We start from the raw sequence: 15,596 nt of genomic DNA, 5'->3' as shown, positions 1-15,596 counted from the left end.
CTTTTCTTTTGTTTATCTTCTTAACACTTCTTTTTTTTTACATGCTTGTAGTTAGCCTAGATCTTGTAGGTGTTTTTCATCTCTTGGAAGATGTCGCTTCTTCCCATGTTCTTACTTTCTCTACTTTTAGAGTCTCTTTCCTTATTGATGCTTCTTCTGAGTAGGCTCTTTTTCAGGAATTAGTTGCCTCTTGGGTGTGACTTCCCTTTTGGGGACCTTTATTTTTCTTGTTTGTTCCTTCTACATTCTCACCAATGTGATCTTGATCTAAAGCTTCTTTTCTTTGTGGTTCATTTTATTTGACTAGACTTGTGTTCATCACCAATGTATCCATCATAATTAGAGATCTTTCTCTCACAAATTTTTCATTTTTTCTTGTTAAGTCTCTAACTCGGGTGACTTATCCATTACTAGTGCTCATTTCTCTTATTTAGTGTCCTTGGAATCTATGTTTACCTCTTGTTTTATAGGTTACCTTTCCTTATATGGTTCCTCTTCTTTTATCTTTTCTTTTGGTTCTTTGTAAGGATACCACTTATGTCTATAGTAATTATTCAATCCCAGTATCATTTGAGTCCCTATTGATTCCATGTTCCTTTTTTTCTTGGGATTCTTTGTCTTAAGCATCATGCTTTTGAATATTCATCTTTATATAGTACTCTTCCAGTTGAGTTGAAATATTTTTCCATATCTTTTCTACATTCTCATATGCTTCTTTTTCTTTACCAGTGGTGACCAGAACTACATTATCTCCCATGTTGAAGTCTTTCTTGTATGCAAAAATTAGTGTCAATTTTCCTTCCTTAGTATACTTAGGTCTCAATTTTGATAAAGTGCGATCTATCATTTTCTTAAACCTAACAATTCCTTCTTTTCATTTCTTTGAAACTATTATTTCCAATTCCTTGGGTACTAATGGTTTAATATCTATTGGTGTTCTATTTAATGTTCTTGTGCTTATGAAAATAGCACTAAGTATTCTATTCTTATTAACCTCATTAATCCTAGAAATTTTATTCTTTAAATTATTATTATTTCCATTGTGCATGTTCAAATATTTTATTATAGTATGAAAGGTCATTTTTCTACCTTCTTTTGGTGACTTTAGAGTCCCATATTTTGTTTCTTATATTAGCACACCATCCTCTAGTGTTGGTTAAGTATTCTTTCTTTCCTTCTCATTCCTCTTTCTCTTGTAAGTCTCAATCGACAAGGTTTGATGATGCTTGGGTTCCTCCTCCATATGGTGTCTCTTGCCAATTCTAGTTTAAGTGAGGAATCAAATTTTATCTCTTCTTTTTTCTTTGGGTGAGTAATGTCCTTAGCTTCCCCAATTAGTTCTACCTCTACCCCAAGGTTTGATGATGCTTGGGTTCCTCCTCCATACGGTGTCTCTTGCCAATTCTAGTTTAAGTGTGGAATCAACTTTGATCTCTTCTTGTTTCTTTGGTTGAGTAATTTCCTTATCTTCCCCAATTAGTTCTACCTCTACCTCCTCATCATGTTGTTTAGAGACCTGACTTTTATTCTTCATCTTCAATCTCTTGTTCCAAATGTCCTACCCTTTAGGTCAATGGGTATTATGAGTAGCTTTTCAATATGTCCTAGTTGACACTTCATAAACTTTATATGTTAGCTATGTTATCAAATGGGTTGGTATTTAATCCACTTGAATAATGCATCTATGTGTATTGGAAAGGAAGCATACTTCCTACTTGTATTCTTCTACTACCCTAAATGGGATCCTCTCCCTTTGATGCATCTCCATCTATATATTCTTGAAATATTCTTTCAAAAACTCATCTCCTTCATCTTCCTACTTACTCTACAGCTTGGTGATCTAGGTAGAGATGGGTCTCTCTCTTTTCCACTAAAATTTCTTGTACCTATGGTATTCTTTTATAAAATAAAAGAAGATACATACAATTATAGTACCCAATTTTAGAATCTGTTTATTGTATTCACTTTTGATCTTCTATAGGTTTTCCAATATTTGTATTTACAATCACCCTCTTAGGTGAAGCACTACAATATTATTGATGATTTGGTGTGTCCATACAAAACTCTTCTTTATACACTATTTCTCGTACTAGAGTAGTAGATTTATATGCAATCCCCATCACCAAAAACCTCATCTCCAGATTGATGATGTCTTTTATTGAGAAAATTCATCTATCATGGTGAAATCTAGTCAACTTTTACACTTCTTTTGGTAAGATTATCTTCATAGTTAGGTCCTTTCCAATCCCTCTAAACCTTTTAACCCTTTGTATCATATCCTTCATGGTTTTTTAGGGATTATCTAGCCATATATACTAATTATGCATTTTTCTCAACATGATTTTGACCTATTCATCATACAATAAATTAGGAATGTCCACAACATGGTTTAGGATAGATTTCTCCAAATGCTTAAATTGGGACTTCAAGACTCCCACATGATAGAATGTTTGATATAGCTCACAAATATATTTTTCACCCAACTCACTAATATTCACCTTTAGAAATGTACTTACATTATTATTAAGGAGAAAATCACCTAGGAGAGAAGAGATGTCTCCTAACATATCATTATTGTCAGTGTTCATCATGATGGGTATTTAAATTGGTGGCTCCCATTTTTTTCCATCTATCAACTCCACATCATGCAATTCTTCAACCAATGTTTTCTTCATAATCTAATTTTATAATTTCATGTGTTTGATTTCTTTGACACTATTCTTATTTCACCTTTCTCCACTTATACAAAGTCACACAATATTCTCACAAAATAATAACACTTGTTATCTAGATCTAAGCAAGAATGAAAACTCGAGAGATTTCAATTTTTTCAAAGTGATAACCATTTTATGGTGTGCCTATTTATAGAGAAAAATAGTAACATTAGGGTTACAATGGTAAATAAATATTTTACCTACCCCTCACACTATGTAGTTAATTCTTTACTTCACATCATCCACTAGTCATGATTTTGATGATTACCTATCTTGTCATAGGTAAAGTATGTTTTCTTGGTGACCATCACTCAACTTTCTTTGGAATCACATAATATGGTTTACCAATTTATATTAGGAGACTAGTGTAATACTTTCCTTATTTTCATAACCCCTTAAGCTATGATGGCTTAGTTTGACTCAGAAGTCTCACCGTTTTCCAGTGATCTCATAACCTCTATAAGTTTGACTTCCTTAGCTTCCATACTCTTCTTGGTCCAAATAATCACAAAGTCTAAATTGACTTGATCTTTGTCAATGATATTTATCTTCCCCCTTTTTATCAATTATTGCAAGTTTGATTTGTTTCTTGACCAATAGCCTTTGGCAAGATGTCCAATCTTATGACACATTTTTCATGTCATATTAGTACTAATCCATGGTCCAGTGTTGTTTCTTTAACTTTTCCTTAACTTTTAGTATGATGCAAGATGATTATTTTCCCCACAAGTAGAGAAAACTTGTATGACACTTTTGTTCCTTCCAGTGTGTGATGCAGTCCTTGGAGATGATTGATTATATTTAGCCTTTGATCTTTAATCTATTTCTTTGTTTCCATATGTGTTACAATGGTAAAAATATACTTCTATCATTTTCTCCATATGTCTAACCTTGCACTCTTCTGTGGCATGACCATATTGGTGATAACTTTTGCAATATCTATTGAAGATATACCAAGTGTTAGGTGCTACATATTTGTGCAACATACATTTTTAGTATTTCATAATTTACTATAGCACTAACACGTAGGTTTGTTGGGTTTCATACCTCCTATTTATTTTCTTTATTTCTTCTTTAAATCTTGGCTTTTCATTCTAGAGAAGTCACCTTTTTTTAGTTGTGATGACTCCTTCAAATCCTAGACTAGTTGTGTTCTTGGTCTTCCTTTGAGCTTTGAGCTTTTTTTCTAACTTTATAGAGATTTCATTAGAATTCTTTAGTCTCTCATTACTTTCATTTGTGTTCTTTAGTTCATCACTTAATTGGTGTGCTTGTTCAACTAGTTGTTTTCTTTCTTTGGTCAACATGTAATCCATTCTTTTTCATCATGGTCACTCAATAAGAATGATGTTTTCTTGTCTAATTAAGTGATTTTATTCTTATATATGAGCCATCCCATCTTCCTTTGTCATAATTTTTTATTCATCTAGTTTCGTGGCTTCTTGGGCTACTCTTAAAGCCCCAACTGCTTCATATCTTTCCATAATGGCACTACCTTCCTTGTCTTGATATATACTCATTCTTATTGCTATTTTCTCATGTTCCCTATTCATCAAAACTATTATTTTGATTAGATTCTAATCGTCAGCCATGATATCAAATATTGATTCTTTAGATTCATCAAAACCACTTTACTCCTCAATTTGTTCAATGAGTTCATGACTCTTACTAAATGTCTACATGAGTTTATTTCTCTTGCTTAGTGACTCTCTCAGCTTATCTTTTAAATCCTTAATAGCATCAAAAGCTTCATCAAGTTGTTTATGTAGTCTCAAGGATTACATTTTATCTTCCTATAATTTTTTAAGCTCTTCTATGTTAGGGTATATGCTTTAATACCAATTATTGTCCCAAATAGGTACTAAAATGGAGGTGAATTAGTACAAACTTTCCAACCAGTCTATTGAGATATTACACAAAATATTTTAAATATGAATTAATTTAATAAAAACACAATGATAAAGGCAATAACATATGAACTCACACAAAAATGCATAATCAATGATACATGGATTTTTGTATATGGAAACCCTTGATGAGAGGATGAAAACTACGATGGGAGTAATATACCCACTATCCATTTCTTTGAAGTAAAAGTTTTCTTTGTTAAAGGCTACATTGTTATTTCTAATAACACATCCTATTGGGAATGTATATAATCTCTTAGTATTACATAATCCTATTAAGGATACCTTGTTAAAGGATTTAAGATCTCTTTTTGAGAGACACCTTTCTAGATGATTTATAAAGACTTATATTCAAGATTACCAAGTTAAAGGCTTATAATAGTTTTAATGATAAGAAAGAAACCCAAATTTTAGATCTAAAAAGTCACATCCCTTTCCTTGTAGATCTTATATGAATACCTTAAACATTCTTTGATTTTGTTTGTCTGTGTTGGCTTACCTCATGATTTCTTTGCATCACCTTCTATGTTTGCTACAACACTCCCATCTCAAACAACCTATTTTTGTCTTAGATGTGTTCTCTACAACTAATTTTCTTCTATGTTCTCTTATAGTGACTCCTCTCTCTAAATATTACCAATCTACCTACTAAGTGTTGTATATCTTCCTTTTGTTGTAATGTCTAGGCACGAAAACTCCATTCAAAAAATCTCAATAAAATCATGAAATTTTGAATTTTAAATTCCATAGATGAACATGTCACAAAATATTGATAACACTTATAGATAGATACCTATCCTATTTTCCTACATTTTCACTAATCAACCTATGACTAAGCTCTATCATTTCATTCTTTGGTCATTCTGACCTAGATTATTGTCACATCACTCTTTATGACTATCCTTTCATTATGTCACATCCTTGGTGACCCTTCATCCTTGTTCCTTGATTCACTGCTCACTTTGCTTATTCTCTTGCCATGAATTCAACTAAGTCACCTCACACATCTTAACTAGTACACCATCTACATATGGTTGCACTAACTTGCAACCTCTTCATCTTCTCCAACTAGTTTTTAATCAATGAAAATACTCAAAGTATTTATAATGTTAAGCATTAATCATCACCATTTATTGGTCTCTATACCAATGTGACTAGCTAATACCAACAATGTATATGTGTGTGTACATATATATGTATATGTGTGTGTGTGTGTGTATACATATATACATACATATATATCTATGTATATGTGTATATATACATACACATTTACACACACACACACACACACACACACACACACACACATATATGTATATATGTATATGTGTGTGTGTGTGTGTATTATTGGCATTTTAGTCATGTTTTTTATTAGTGACATACACTAATTCAAATTGTAAGTATCTACCAAGCATATTACATTAACAGTGTTAACCAAAAAATTTAGTTGTTGCCGAGTTCTACAGTTGCAATCGAGTCCTTTGGATAGTTTTTAGTTTGCACCCAGTAGTTACTACTGTTGCAAATGATTGAATAAAAATGATGGAACTGGCAAAAAATGTTTTCAATCATTGTTTTGTCATTGATATCAAACTTTCTACTTGCAAGAATGACAATTGTTTTAGTGATCCAAATACTATCAATTGGTTGATTGACAAGGAGGCAGCAATCAATAAGATGTAACTAGAGTACCTAGAGAAAGGTTAAATTTATGATGTTGTAATGAAGTACAAGGATCAGCTAAGCCATTGATGAAATAGTGTATTGTTGACATATTCTAAGACACATATAATATACACATTAAAACATATCAAAGATGTAAGGGTTTAGATATGTTATTTGTGACAGCCTAACTAAGTTCATAAGAGAATACCGAGCAAGCTAGTTAGTGCCAAACAGATTCTTAGTTGAAGCTGAGCAAGTTCACTTTTAGAGTGTGCCGAGTAAATATCAAGTGTCGAGCAGAAAACAAGTGCCGAGTAAATATCAAGTGCCGAGTAAACATCAAGTGTCGAGCAAGAAATAGGTGCCGAGTAAAGATATAGATGTTGAGTAGGATACAAGTGCCAAGTAATATAGAAAAAGCCGAGTATTAGTAAACCAATAATGCTGAGTTGCTGCATTATTTTGAAATTGAAGATTCGCTAGATCTGAGCTAACAAGGTTGTTACCTAGAAGTTGTAAACCAGATAGAAGATAAGAGTGATGAGCTGGTGGCACAAAACACCATGTAAAAAGGTTTTTAGCGAATACAACTGGATGCTAGACAAGGTTTCTAGATGAAGAAGAAATATAGGGTAGATACATTGTATCCTACCTAATCCATTGAAACCCTAAAATTGGAGAGGGAGAAATTAGCGGGAAAGATATTTCAGATTTCTATTTAAGAAATCATAAGGTCACGAAATAGTAGTGTGGTGGTGAGAAAGTATGAAAGCATGAGCTGCTGAAGAAAAGTGTTAAGGAGAAAAAGAGCAAAGAATACTCTGTTTCGCTGGATGACCACAGATATGATTGCATTGGTATGATGAGTAAAGAAGACTCAAGGAAAAAAAGCTTGAGAGGAAGACAAGCTAACAGAACTAAAGTGATTAAAATCCAAGCAAAGGATTGAACTAAAGTGTGATCTGTAATCTGCAAGTTATGTTGTAAGTTGTATCAGATCAAAGCCATTGTTGTTACTTTCTAGCAATTGTAACAGTTAAGATAAATCCTATGGACTTAGGTTGGTTTAATAGCCATATTGTAAATCCTTTAACAAGGTGACATTCCAAGTGAATGTTCCAAAGTCCTTTAACCAGGCCCATTCCTAATAGTTTGGTGAAATCCTCTAACAAGGTCACATTTAACAATATGTTGTAGCCTTTAACAAGGCAGGCTTTTCACAGGGTAGACCATCAGAAGTGGTTAAAATAAATTACACAGTTATTTTGTGGGTATCATCCCCACCCCAGTTTTACCTTCTTATTCTTGGAGGATTTCTGAGTTATCAAATTCTTAGTGTTATGGTGTGATGCATGTTTACTTTTCTTAGTTGTTTCAATATTTAAATTGCATGCATGATAAGTTCAATTATGCACCATTAAGGATTTGTAGAGAAAAGAGAAAAAGTTTTATTATGGCATTTGGATCTTGAATAACTAATTCACACCCCCCCCCCCCCCCCCTTCTCAATTATTCTAAAGAATTATAACAACTACAAAGTTTTTAATCAGTAGTATAAATTGAGCATCTCAGTTTATGTCAAGTTTATCAGAGAAAACTAATTTTTATAGTGCTTATCAATTTTGTAGTTGATGTGATGTGATTCTAGTGTTAACTAAGCTACTCAATCTTAACCAAGTGACTCAATTTATACCAAGCTCACAGTGATAGCATTGACTCAGCTATGCAGTGTGAATCGAGTGATTCAATTTATATGTAGAGTTTCACAATATTCATTGAGTCACCAATGCAGACTAAGTTCAAGACTACTTGTAAGTGATCAGTATGAACTGAGCTTCTATGTCTACCAAGTGTATGATAATGCTAAGAATTGATAGTGGATGCCAAGTATCATAACTCACTGATTCAGTCTTCAAAACTCAAGTTTCTATACTTTGGGCCGACTTTGTAATTTTTTTGTAAACTTGTATTGTGGCCAAATTTGTAATTTTTAAATTGAATTGGTATATGTGTGATGTATTGTGTCACATCCAATATAAGGTATGGAAGTAATGTAATAATTAGAGAAGAGAGAAGAGCAGATTATAAAGGCTATAGCAGTATAAGGAGCAACAAATATTTATCTATCACAGCAAGATGATTTTTACACTCAAAGGAATCTAATTCAACAAACTAAGTTGTAGATTAGAGATCAGCTACTACTTCATCATAATAGGTGGATCATTCAAATATTTTAACAAGGTAGACCTAATACTCTTGTGTAAATCTCTTTATCGAGTGCATACTTCATTGTGTGTTTGTAAATTTTTCGCAAGGTGGACCTAGCAGTCTTTATTGCTCCTAACAAGGTAGATCATTAAAAGTGATCATTGTAAGCCTTAATAGGCCAACATTATACTACAGTACTAAAGCTTGTGGGTATCATCCCCACCCTAACTTTACTTTCTATTTGGAAGGTTTCTAGGTCACCAAATTGTGTGTCATAAATGTTATGCTTTAATGTTTTTAGTTTCTCATGCATGCAGTTAGATCAGAATTCACATTAAGGATTAATTGCTAATTAAGGATTAAATTTTTATAAGTTACTAATTCAACCCTCCCTTCTTGGTAACTTAGCCTATCATAATATTTCCAACAATATATATATATATATATATATATATATATATATGTACATGTGTGTATATATATATATATGCTTGTGTGTGTATACATATGTATATATGTATACTAATTTAAAATATACAAATTTAGATACACTTAAGTACATGTGCATGGATTTAAAAGTCACCTAAGCACTAGTACGTATCACATCCATCGAATATGTCCTCCCATCAGTAGTAGGTATTGCATCCATAAGATCTCTCCTCCCACAACAATCAATGTGCACAGTAGAAATAGTATGTTGTGTTGCCTATGCCTATAAAAATATTATTTATCTACAAACATTAGTACACAAATATACAAGTACATGTATAAATATGTTGTTGTATTTTATAGAAATTTAAGAGAGGTCATATTGGGTCCTAATATGCAATATTAGTCATGTTAGGTCATAATAGGTCATGTTAGGTGGTATTCAGTGTTAATAGGTGTTATTAGGTTTTAATAGGTCCCATTAGGTGTTATATGGCATTTAAGGTCTTAAGGGGTCCTATTAGGTCATAATGGGTGTAAGGGTTTCATAATAGATGAAGATAATCACACCATTCTCTTTCTCAAGGATACTATATCTATTCTAAAGACTACCTATTCCATCATGAAATACACTTGAATTTTCAACCCAAGGATGTAGGACTTGAAATGGGTCAGCATAGTATGTGCAATAAGTTCCTTTAAGAGTCTTAACACCTATGCTAGAGGAAAGTAAAATGCATGAAAGGAATCTACACTACGATGATAAAATAGTAAACACAATTGGACTAACAACTAATAACCATAGAAAGCTTTGGAAAATGAATCTAAACTAGTTAACAACTCAAAACATCTACCATGATCATTTTCTACAAGTGTTTTATGACCTTTCATAGTAACAATGCTACAAGACATTCAATAAATCTATCTTGAAAAAAGGAAATTTCAAGGAATGAATCTACTCTACATAAATCTATTCCACCTCCCAAGTGGACCCCCTTGGTTTGATTCAACTAACTAAGAGCACAACAAGTATTCCAAAATCACTCTTTCATAAAAATCCTTCTTTGATTACATCAACTGAATAATTCATGAAGAATGGAAAAAAGAGTAACTTTTGAATCTTAAACCAGCATTATCTATTTTCTCCTTAACTCTAAGACAATCCCCATCCATTATATAGAGGATTGGATAATTATTTTTAAAAAAATGACATAAAAGTCTTGAAAAAACATCACTAGAAAAGAATGTGAAAGATTAACCATGACATAGTACATTTATTGCTAAGCAACAGAATAACAACTTGTAGTAAATATAGCAAGTTAGGTATTCCTAGATTTTTTGGAACAGTAATTCCTCTATAGACGAGGCTTATCCATAGGAAATAAATTTCACTTTCCTTGTCATGATCAGTCTCCATCATTCCTCTTCCTTAATGTAGTAATCACCACCCTTTGTGTTGCTCATCATTTCGTAAAAGTTAGAAACATTCGGAACATATATGCAAGATAACATTCCTACTCTTATTCAGATATTAGAACATAGCTTAAAATATATTTATATGAAATACTGCATTATATGTATAATATTAAGAAAAGTATGTCATACACACTACCCATAGCTTTAGTAAGTTCTAATTGTCTCTGGCATTAGTTCACAAGGATTTACACAAATGTTTTGGAAATGATTTTAGATAAAGCACACTATAAAAACTATATCAAAATTGAGACATTAATGTGCCTCATCATCTACCCCCCACTATTCAAATGCTTGTCCTCAAGCATTATACTTCTTTGTCATAGTTCTGAAATCTCCCACTATAGTTTTCCCTTGCTTCCCACTTCTAAAAGTGTAGAAGAATCCTTTGGTGTGCTTCTGATGCTCACCTAGGTGTTCCTCAACCAATGGATCCATTTTGGTAGCATTATTATCATAAAGAGGCCAAAGAAGGGTAGGAGGTTGAAAATTCAATGGCATCTATAGTTCATTTCTAATTTTTCTTCCCAATTGTATATTCTTAGCCACCTTGTTAACAGTTGCCTCATAATTGATAGGGCTATGTGGTTCTACCTTTTTGAAAGCTTCTGGCAATCGGTTCCATTGGTTCCTAAATCTTGCAATAGCTCTTTGTTGTGTAATGTTTGGAAGTTTCTGGTACTCTCTATACACCTTTTCTCTTTCTACAAACACTTTCTCCCTAATCTCTAGTTTTGGTCTTCCACAATTTAATTTGAACTAGTCTCTTAGAAGGTCATCAAGCTTACATGATTTAGCTCGTAGTGGTAATGGTTCATATTTCTCAAGATCTCTATAGTTATCTAATTTCCTATCATAATTTGTCTCATTGTGCATATAGGACATTAAAGCCCTGAGTGAACATCCCCTATGTAAAGTATAGGATTCCATTATGTTTCATGTGGAATTATGAAATTACCTAAATAAAGTTCACACAAAAAATTCTTCTACCATGAAGGAAAATTTTGATACATATTGTAGAAATCTTTATAAATTCACAATCAACATCCGTTATTGTCATCATTAGTTAAAATAGTAGAAACTACTCCTTTAGACAAAGGGACTACACCCTAGATGTGGCCTACAAGCCATCACCTGGTCAGCTAACTTTAAAGCTTTATTCATTTGTTGTTTTTGTTTTTCAAGTTGTTATTTTAGTGACTCAATTTCCTCATCTTTGTAACATATTACTTTCTACATTTGGTCCCTTTCTTGCCTCCATAAGGCCTTTTGAAAAATGAAATTATTGTAGAAACCAAATAATATAGATTGAGTTGTTGATGAAGGGAATTCTTAAGCCATAGATTTCTTCTTTTTCTCCTTAGCAACTTGCTGGAAGTAATGGGTACACCAGGAAGATCTATAAGGCATGATATAAATATTAGAATATACAGGGACTAGTGGCATGGTAGGTTGATCATTTTTAGGGGATTTTTCTAAGACAATGTGGGTTTTGACTCACATATTTCCTTACTTCAATATCACATTTCATTAACAGGTTCATTTTCATTTGTTTCCACATTTTGGGGTTCCAACTATATAGGAGAATCATCTAGAATATTCTCAACTACTGATTCTGTATGAGATTTTGAAACTAAAGCTTTTAGATTTTCAATTGAAATGGGGGATACTCGACCTCACATGTGATAGATTCTACACACAGGAACCTCTTTAGCGTCAATTTTTTTGCGGGTCCGCTTTGGTTTAGGTGTGACTGGGATAGACACTATAGGACTAGTTGTTGTAGGAACATACCTTTTTCCCTTTGTTACTTTAACAGAAGGGTTTTGGGCTTCCTTTTCAAGATTAGGGCTCTCTTTACAACCTTATCCTTGCCTTTGTCTCTGGAAGAGCTAGGTATATCACCCTCTAAAATAGGCTCCATAGGTTTATTAGGAGAGGGTAATGCTGGTTCTTTTTCTATTCTAGCCAAATTCTAACTAGGCCCTACAATTTCTTCCTCATTCCCTAAATTTTGTGGAATAGGGTTGTCTTGAGGCTACAAGGTTTTAAATTCAACAAATTTTTCCAATGATATGGGGGAGGAATCCCTAAGAGACCTTTCAATTAAAAGTTTAATGAGGGCATGATGAGAAATAGAATTTGCATTTCCATTCTGAGTTTCTTTAGCACTAATACACAACATATTATAAAGGAAATTGGGATATTAACTTGAATGTTATATCTTATACAACTGAGAGCTTAAAATGGTGAGCATGCAAGTTTGAAAACCTACCTTCACAAGTCAAGTACTTAATGATATGGGTTGCCAATTCTGGATATAGAGCCAAAAGAATCTTTTACACCCTTACTTTAAAATGTCCAGTTGAGGGTCACCTGGCTGAAAGACATATGCCCATGACGACCTAGCATCATGTTCATTTGGATAATGCTCCCCATTTGCTGACAGTCCTATGACTTCTGCTATCCACTACTCAATAGAAATTACTTTTAATCCCCATACTGTGGCTTCCCCTTCATCAAATATTCTCATAAACTCTATTGCTACTTCTTCATTGAGCTCAGTTAACTATGAGAAGTAGCCAAGCCATTCATAGGCATGAAATCATCAAATTGCTTCTATATCTGCAAGTAAAATACTATTAACAATTGACTCATATCTCTATAACTGTCCTCCCATATTCAAAATGCTTAGCCTCAAATTTCTCTATTCTCACCACCCTGATAAGTTTTATTCCCTTTAACACTTCTGTAAATACCCTCTTCTTAGAATTTCAAATTGATCTTTTTGAGAAATACGAGTACCACATTCTCTTAACAAGACTCCTTTATGTTTGGCATGTAAAATAATGATGCAATTAATTATTATGGACATCAAGGTTTAACTAGAAGTGTTCTCATAATAAATCATAGTTCTTTTTTAGTCGTGTCAATTAGTGGAGATCTTCCCCAAAATCGCAATAAAATGGTACGACATATCAAAAAGATTTTAAAAATTAAAATCAAACCACCACCAAAGTACAACCTACAACATGGACATGACTAAGGTGATGTGGAGATGACATTTGGAAATTAATACACTTTCTTAACCCCTAATAAATTTTGACAAGTGTCCACACTTAAAAATTTTGGCATAGGAATGAGAAACTAGCTTAAGGCTTAAATGATACATGTTGGAGTTTGAAAACTACTGAACAACAAAATGTTCAATACCAGAATGATAATACTCAAATAACCTAAGGATCAGCTAATTTCTATTATCATCTACATGCGTAAACCATTTGGACCCAACTTCAACAAAACCAAAGGATGGTTTCCTACTCTTCTGGCTCTGCTAAACCAAGGTGGGTGTACCTCGGGATAATTCTAATGCAAACTGCTATGTAGAAATTCTTTTAGTTTCATTATGATTCTCATCTATTACCCACTAACACATGTGTAGTTTACTTCAATTCTTTCAATATTCTCAGACTTGTGTGCATCCCTTATTTGTAGATTTGGTCATAATTCTCCTTGGATTTACAAATATTCCTAGAAATAGCAGCTACCTAAGACTCAGAGAATAGATATAAATGAGTATTGACCAGCATTTATAACTTTGAACAAAATTGTATGAAAAATGATTTTGATTTTTATAAATTTATTTGATATGCAGCAGTAGAATTCATCCTTCTTACTTCTGACTCATGATACCAGTGCTTTATCTATTGGGTAAAGAATTAGCTATTGGTCGAAGATCTAATTCAGATAACTTGTAAATGAATTAATCAATTGTAATCACCTGTCCCCATTCTTATGAAATATCCCTCTATGAATTCACAAACTCTACTGATTCACTAAAGCATTTATATAATTTCTTGGATTTAAGAGCAACCATGAAAATAGTATACAACCTATCCAGATTGCATTTAGCCAATTAAACCTTATTTAAATGACTTCAAAGTAGACAAACCCATAAAATGATGACACAAATATAGTGTAAATACCCTTTTGTATTATCCCTTTCATATGACTAATACAGTGACTAATAAAAAACCAATTAAAAGCCCAAAATAGATTGATATTTCTATCATTCAATATATTATCAGAAAGTATAATGGAAACAAACTCAAATCAGCTACACTCTATTGGACCGACTGCATGTATTTTTCTTGAGAGAAAAAAAAAATTATACAAGTCTCGGACCATCACATTGCCTTGAAAACTCACTTATATAGATGTGAGTTGCAATAAGCAAAGGGCAGATGTGATTTGACAAGTGTCCAAAACATCACACAAAAGACAAAAATGATCACAACAGAATGCTAGGCGTATCAAATATTCTTTTTAGGTAGGCCCATTTCTATTACTGTTGTAAATCATCAACTTCTAATTTGTCTCTCATTATTTTGGATCCTCAGAATACGTGGCTACCAAACTAGCCAATGAGGGGTGATCTTGTGATGCCTCCAAATAAATTTTTTTCTCGCAGGTTTTCAGTGCTTTCACCTTGCACAGGCACTATTTCTTTTTCACCTTCTTCTCTCTTCAATTATGGTGCTGATGTGTCAATGATGTGCACCTCACCTTCGTGTTCCTTTTCATCATCTGAACTATTTTCTCCTAACTGCTTGTCTAAAGGAATATCTGCCATCCATGTGTCAAACTGAATATCATCCGACCAGTTGAACTGCAAGATATCATCTTGTTTCTTTAGTATATAATCAGCCTCCTTTTCAAAACCAAAAAATTCTTGCTTCAAAGAATCAAAAAATAACTAAACTTTAACCAATTCCTCTGTCGTGGTGGCCCACCAAGCATGCCCCTTTTCATTAACAACTTTGTTTATCCTTATGCAAAAAAGGTCATCCAATTCTTTACTCCATTCATCCTTATTTTTCAATTGATTCTTTATATCCAAGGCACAAGGAAACATATCAAATTTTTTATTTTTATACTTATTCAAGTAAGAAACAATTTTCAGTTGCAGAGCAACTCTCCTGTTATCAAAATCTAACAGGTCATTAGCTATATCGAACAATTTTTCAATATGGTCATTGGAAGACCTTATAACTAAATAACATAAAAGGGTGATTTCCTTTTCCCTTTTTCCCCACTTGTTAACAATAAGCTTGAGGGCTTCATCATGGGTTTTCAATTCCTCCCATATACTTATTACTCTTGCCAACTGATCAAAGAATAAGGGCCACTCAATTTT

The sequence above is a fragment of the Cupressus sempervirens genome, chromosome 1 (assembly GCF_028749045.1).
Source record: "Cupressus sempervirens isolate cs-2001-9-10 chromosome 1, ASM2874904v1, whole genome shotgun sequence".
Taxonomy (NCBI): Eukaryota; Viridiplantae; Streptophyta; class Pinopsida; order Cupressales; family Cupressaceae; genus Cupressus; species Cupressus sempervirens.
Note: the sequence above shows the minus strand (reverse complement) of the source record.